This window comes from Babylonia areolata, chromosome 12 (assembly GCF_041734735.1).
Source record: "Babylonia areolata isolate BAREFJ2019XMU chromosome 12, ASM4173473v1, whole genome shotgun sequence".
Taxonomy (NCBI): domain Eukaryota; kingdom Metazoa; phylum Mollusca; class Gastropoda; order Neogastropoda; family Buccinidae; genus Babylonia; species Babylonia areolata.
This window is the reverse complement of record NC_134887.1, coordinates 27,362,188-27,368,475: the sequence shown is the minus strand read 5'-3', so window position 1 is coordinate 27,368,475 and position 6,288 is coordinate 27,362,188.

Here is a 6,288-nt window from a genome sequence, read left to right as displayed (position 1 = left end):
TCTCTCAAATGTCTGTTGAAAGAAATAAACAAAGGGAAGTCACTAGAGATCTTACTGGAAACTGACCGACTTTGGATTTGGTAAGTCTCTATCTGGGTAATCATTTGTACTTATGCTCTACCATGGCAGCAACATAGATTTATAATAAACATAACACTGCGTGTGTGTGTGTGGGGGGGGGGGGGGGGGGGGGGGTGCGGGGGGGTCATTGTGTGTGATAAAATAAAAATCAAGGTCTTAAGTTTCCCCTTCTCCCTGATTTACATTTCCAGTATATGACGCAGTTCTTATACTAGACAAGTCTGACAGAATAAGTCGTTCAGTTTTTGCAAAATCGTTCATAGGCCTATTGTACACGATCAGACATACAAAACGGTAACTATTCTAAAAGCAAAAAATCCCATTTAGATCCAATGTTTTGATAATTATATACATGTCTGATACAATAGTTGATTATTTTGAGTTGTCTGTTGTTTTTGTTTTTGTTTGTTGTTGTTTTTTGTTTGTTTTTGTTTTTAAACAGGGAAGCAGACCTACATGCGGCTCAGTTCAGTGGAAACCTCAAATAATCTATAACATCATCAGGTCTGATTTGACCAGCATTTTCCTACACATATATGCCAACTGTGAATTACCTTGTAAGCGCCCACCTACCCCCGTCACCCTTAAGTTGGGGGTTGGCGTTCACTGGGTAGGTGTACTTTACCCATTATGGTGCTCATTCCCTTGCACCACAGTACTAGCTGGGTGTTTACAACAGTCAGGCATGAGAAGTCTAGCTTCCTAAACTTGTGACATGATAAGAAAATTGCAACGTCTAATGGATGTGTATCTGTTCAAAACTGTCTCCTCTATACCTCTCAGTGTCCCCTTCCATCATTCATTATTCTTTCTTCTGTGTCTGCTTTCCCCCACTCACCTATATCTAAAACGCGCGTTCGTTTGAGACTCAGAGAGAGAGGAAGGGGGGCGGGATTACAACTAAAGTTTAAGAGAAAAAGTCGTGAACTTGTGTGAAGTTTCCGTGTCATATTTACTGACCACATTGACTGTGTGTGCAGAAGTTGGTTTTTTGTTTGTTTGTTTGTTTGTTGTTTTTTTAATCAGGTTTTACTGAGACAGTGCATAGCTTGAGTCTCAACAACAATCACCCCCACCCCCTGCACTGGTGGTGTACTGACATCATAACTGCACTGTACTCAGACAATGGTGGGAGCAGCAAGTGTTACTTGCAGTGTATCAGATAGGTATACTGGTCTGTCTGTACTATATGATAATAAACAATAGAATCATAATTATGATAACGAGAATTTATTATGCACTCTACCTCCTTAAGCCTACCACAGGGACCAAATAGCGCATACAATCAACATCGATATGCAGGGTGGGGCACATTCTGAATCAAAGACTTTTCTGAGCCCGGCGGTCACTCAGATAACACACACACACACGCACACACTGGCACACACACGTGTGTGTGTGGTGTGCATTAATTGAAGATGAGACACATGTGCAGGTATATATTCGAAAGAAATGTGTGATTATTAACGAAGAAATCTGAAAAGAAAACTGGACCTAACTATAATATGCTTTTGACAGATGACGAAATGAGAACAAGATCACTAGTCAGATTTGTCACCCTTGTTTGGGAGTGTCGGAAAAAGCAATTAAATAACTTTGGAAGCCTGAGTTGTAGTTATCAGATACTGTAGGCCTATACTTACTGCTATCCTGGTGTCAGTTTCATGCTTACATGAATTACATGTTTCTCTGTTGTTGTTGTTGTTTTTTGTTGTTGTTTTTTTTGTGTTTTTGTTTGTTTGTTTGTTTTTAATTGATAATAAACTGACTTAGACAGTCGAGTTGTGTCATACGATCTTTATTTGATACTGAAGTAAATAACCTATACCTACAAGTGTGTGTTGCCATGTGGCCGTGAACTGAGTGCATCATTAGTCAGTGGCCGCGAGCGTATGTGTGGGTGCTTGTCTGCTGTTACCGAATGTAACATTGCAGTGTCATGGTCTACAACTAGGCTACCCTTTACAAAAAAACAAAAAAAAAAAAAAAAAAAAAAAAAATGAGTGTGAGTCAGTGTCGTGTTGACATCTCAGTAAAGTTGTGGTGGTTTTTTTTATATTTTTTTTTTTAATTTCTTGTTTGTTTTTCTCTCAACAGATTGCCCATGTCCCTGTATACCAACGTTATTTCTTCGTTCACATGATTATTGTCCCCCTTGCCAAAAGGACTGTATTGTTGATGGCAATAAAACACTACTAGAAAAAAAATTAATAATGTCCCTGACCGTGTCGGCGGCAGTCCGACTCTCTCTCTTTCTGTCTCTCTCTCAGTCTTTTCCGGCCACGTCACACACACACACACACACACACACACACACACACACACACACACACACACACACACACACTCTGAGTCTCTCTCCTTAACCTCCGACTAAACTCTTTCGCTTCCAAATCAACACACAACATGTCTAGGTGACTGAGAAAAATAAAACTGTTTCCAGGTCACCATAATCATAAGATGCTGCTGCTGAACGCATTAATTTTCGGTGTAAGATTGACAAGATCAAAGTACGAAAAAAAAAAGAAAGAAAAAAAAAGCGAAGGATGACCTGTTCAAGAACAATGTTCTCTTTCTTTCTCAAGTGGGTCACAGGATCAAAGTATATTGCAGTGGACAGTGACATTACGGTTCTCGGTGAACTCTCTGGCGAAAAGTCTTGAGTGCATATGACAGGTCACCCACATCACTGAATTTCATGTGTTCACGCAAACACACTCTCTCGCTTTCACACACACACACACACACACACACACACACACACACAAACCGTCAGTCGCACTCACATACACGCATACACACACACACACACACCGTGGCACACACACACACACACACACCGGGGCACACACACACAAACCGTGGCACTCACACACACACACACACACACACACACACACACACACACACACACACACACACCGTGGCACACACACACACACACACCGTGGCACACACACACACACACACACACACACACATTCTTTCCTGTGCTGTAAACTGTGACTTACACATTTTCAGATGATTTTTTTCTTTTTGCATCACGAATTTGTTATTTTTTGTTTAACTATAAATCAGACCATGACCTTCTCATAAGGGCGACGATCAGCCACAGTTTTCAGTTCAAGTTCAGTTTCTCAAGGAGGCGGCGTCACTGCGTTCGTACAAGGCCATATACGCTACACCACATCTGCCAGGCAGTTGCCAGACCAGCAGCATAACCCTACGCGCATTGTCAGGCCTTGAGTGCATGCTTATATATGATTTGTGTACCTGTCAGAGTGGATTTCTTCTTTAGAATTTTGCCAGATGACAACACTCTCCCGTCGTTGTCATGGGTTCCTTTTTGGTGCGTCAGTGAGTCAGTTGGCGCGCGCGATGGAGTGATGGCCAAGAGGTAATGCGTCCGCATAGGAAGCGAGAGAATCTGAGCACGCTGGTTCGAATCACGGCTCAGCCGCCGATATTTTCTCCTCCTCCGCTAGACTTTGAGTGGTGGTCTGGACGCTAGTCATTCGGATGAGACGATAAACCGAGGTCCCGTGTGCAGCATGCACCTAGCGCACGTAAAAGAACCCACGGCAACAAAAGGGTTGTTCCTGGCAAAATTCGGTAGAAAAATCCACTTTGATAGGAAAAACAAATAAAACTGCACGCAGGAAAAAATACAAAAAAATGAGTGGCGCTGTAGTGTAGCGACGCACTCTCCCCGGGAGAGCAGCCCGAATTTCACACAGAGAGTTGTGATAAAAAGAAATACAAATACAAAATCTCTGAACTAGTTTTGGAAATACACAGAACGTAGAACTAATTGTCACACTGGTTGACTATCAGCTAAGACCGGTTCAGATCCACTAAGAAGTTCTGGTCATTCCTCAACAACAGTCTAAATGACCACGCCAGCTGCATTGCTGAAAGTGAACAGAAAGCGAGTGACATCGACACAGAAGACTGAGTGAAGGCCGAAGAACTCAACATGAAGTTCCAAGCAGCATCTCAGTCCATGACTGTGGAAGAATTAGATGAACTCTGCCCCATGTCTCTGCTCAACAACTCCACTCTGCCATGCGAAGAAATCAACATCTTAGCAGGTCTTGAATTTGTATTTGTATTTCTCAGTTTTATCACAACAGATTTCTCTGTGTGAAATTCGAGCTGCTCTCCCCAGGGAGATCGCGTCGATACACTACAGCGCCACCCATTTTTTTGTATTTTTTCATGCGTGCAGTTTTATTTGTTTTTCCTATCAAAGTGGATTTTTCTACAGAATTTTGCCAGGAACAACCCTTTTGTTGCCGTGGGTTCTTTTACATGCGCTAAGTGCATGCTGCACACGGGACCTCGGTTTATCGCCTCGTCCGAACTGATCGGACTAGCGTCCAGACCACCACTCAAGGTCTAATGGAGGCGGGAGAAAATATCGGCGGCTGAGCCGTGATTCGAACCAGCGCGCTCAGATTCTCTCGCTTCTTAAGCGGACGCGTTACCTCTTGGCCATCACTCCATCTGTTGAAGTCATTTGATCCTTCGAAAGCCAGTGGTCCCGATAACATCAGCCCCCTCCCCCCCACCTCCCCCTCCCCCCGCGGCCCTCCCTTCCCTCAAAGTTTTTAAGTTAGCAGCTGACGTGACCGCCCCAGTTTTGACAGGCATCTCCTAAAGACTGGTATAGTTCCGGATGACTGAAAGACAGCATTCATCAGCCCTGTCTTAAAGAAAGACGAGAGATACAAGGCGGAAAATTAAAGGATTGTCTCGACTTGATGAGTGTTGACGGTCTCCAAGATCTTCGAACACATCATTGTGATCGAAGAGCATCAATCATTACCTATGCAGAGGAGAACAATGTCCAAAGTCTTCAGAAACATGGATTAAGATGAGGCAAGTCCTGTACGTGTGCTTGTGAGTTGAGTTATTGGATAAGGTTCCTCAGGTGATGGAAAGTGGCCAAGCTCAAGAACTATCTACAACTGTCTACAGCACTATCCGCCAAATGACAGGGAATTAGTTCTATGTTTAGTCCAAAGTAGATCAAAACGTTATGCTTCATTATGATCTATCAAAAATGATAAATGTTAATTACGAATCTAATGAACTCATTATTCACGACTGAGAGGGGCTAATAGGGAGGGAGGTGGCCGCAGAATGGCTAAGACTCATCTGCCAATACAGAGTCCGTGAGATTCTGGGTTCGAACTCAGTCTTCGGCGCTCTCGCCCTTTCTCCCAACTCAGTAAGTTTGATAAGATCGGAAAATCGACTGAACTGAGCGTATAGTCATTCAGAGTGAGATGACAAACCGAGGTCCCGTGTTCAGCACGTACTTGGCGCACTGAAAAAGAACCCATGGCAACGACAGGATCGAGTGTTGTCCGGCTCTAGTAAACTTCTATAGAAGGAATCCAATCTGATAGGTACACTGACAAATAATTTATATGCATGCACTCAAGGCCTGACTAGGCCGGCGTTAGGTTATGCTGCTGGTCAGGCAATCTGCCCAGCACTGAGATGTGGGTGTAGCGTTAACTGGATTGTCCGAACTGACGCAGTGACGCCTCCTTGAGAAACTGAAACTGAAAACTGGGGCAAATCGTGTCCCTCGTGAGAATAGCCATGGGCTGATTTATGATTTAAAAAAAAAAAAAAAAAACAAAAACAGAAAAAAGTGAAGCCAAAAGAAAATAAGATCATCATACTAAAACGTGTAAGTCTATGAGTTTTTACAGCACAGGAAAAAGTGTGTTCAAGGTATCAATTGGCGGGGGTGGGGGTGGGGTAGAGGGGGTGTGGAGGGTGGGGTTATTCTGTCCTGGAACTGAACACACGAACTGCACCTTTTTTTCACGGCAGCCAAAAGTGGCTTCAAGGATTTTCAATTTCTTTGAATACTGAATCATCGACTGACCGACGAGATCAAGAATCACTGATCTGCCACCTCGATCGAGACCCATTATAAAACTATTCATAATAAAAATGTTTTTAATGAGCTCTCTCTCTCTCTTCCTGTGTGTGTGTGTGTGTGTGTGTGTGTGTGTGTGAAACGCACTTTACTGAAAGTAGGTAGGTCCGGCCGCTATGTAATGCTGTGTAACTATGTTCTGACGGATCGTATTTTTATCACTTTTCACTTCGCCGTAGCAAGCGCAATACTGCCGTGCAGACATCAAGCCAAAAAATATGTCAGAAAATAAAACCACCTTTGTTCGT